Raw genomic sequence first — 1,347 nt, forward strand, 5'->3', positions numbered from 1 at the left:
TGCCTTCATCCAAATTCTTTTGGTACCACCTGTTCACAATCTTACTTTCATGTGAGAACTAGATGGACATTAAACTGTGACAACCCCAAAAGAATTCATCCTGGGCATGATGAAAGTCTGATTTTGGCCGAGGTTTTGCCAGAGATGAAAGATTCTTTCAGTCAGAACTAGAACAGTCACTTCCAGAATAGTCACCAGATGTTCCCAGGTTTTAGTTCATACCATAAGCCAAACATTTAGGGATTTAAACTTAATTATCTCTTTTTTAAAGATTCTAATGCTATTAAAAACACTAACTTCTACCCATAGTCACTGACCTGGTCAAATCCTTCACTGGTGATGGCAACAATGTCCCCCAGATTTTATCCCTATTGGGTACCTGAGTGCAGGTGACCAAAGATGATAATTTAATTACTTTTTGGTCATTATATACCAGGAACTTCCAGATTATCTTCCTATAACATCAAGGAGGCTCTCATGCTTTTCTGTAACACCCTACTTCCTGGTTCTAAATTCTTTGATTTTATAAGATGCTTTTGATTGCAAATAACAGAAAGCATTTCTGGTCTCCTTCAGCCAACAATAAAAGGAGAAGGGAGGGATTTATTAGAAGGATACATAGAGTTTATGGAATCAACATGTGACTATTACTCCCTTAAATGAGGTGGTTATGCTGCTAGAGGGAATTAGAATTATTTGCAGACTTGTATTCAGAGTTAGAACACAGAAAGCCCCAGGACACCAATTATAAAAGTGAAATCTGGAAAGAGAAGGCTTAGACATCAAAATATTGGAGGACTTTACGAATTCACATCGGCAGTAATTTGGAGAGCATATATAATAATAGAATTTTAGTGTATGTGACCAAAGATGGAGAAACAATTTTAGATTAGGCTGAATATAATTATTGATATGAGTTCAGTTTTAGGAGATTCCTAATTCCTGATACAATGTGATGGAAAGAAGTTGGCCTGGGTAACACTAAACTAGACTTACAAATGAACTTGAGATGTTGGAAATGTCTAATATAATGTAGAGAAAATAATTCAAATAATTGGGAGACTGGAATACTGGATTTATCATTGGTGTCCTGATCACCTGTCCATTAAATACATTCCTCAAGCAGTCCTAGAAGACATTCCATTTACTAGGGTTTTGAGACATCTGCTGTGATTGAAGCTCTGGCATATTACAAAAGGGGTGTTAGTGGTTGTTCTTTAGAGGCTATGGGAGAAGCTAAAATAGAACTGGGTTTCCTGATTTCAGTAAGAACAGTGAGTCCCTAAGATGGTAGAAGCCAGATAGGTCACTCATCACTGGGGGAATGCTGGGCCTGTTACTATAATG

The sequence above is a fragment of the Ursus maritimus genome, unplaced genomic scaffold (genome assembly GCF_017311325.1).
Source record: "Ursus maritimus isolate PB19 unplaced genomic scaffold, ASM1731132v1 scaffold_13, whole genome shotgun sequence".
Taxonomy (NCBI): Eukaryota; Metazoa; Chordata; class Mammalia; order Carnivora; family Ursidae; genus Ursus; species Ursus maritimus.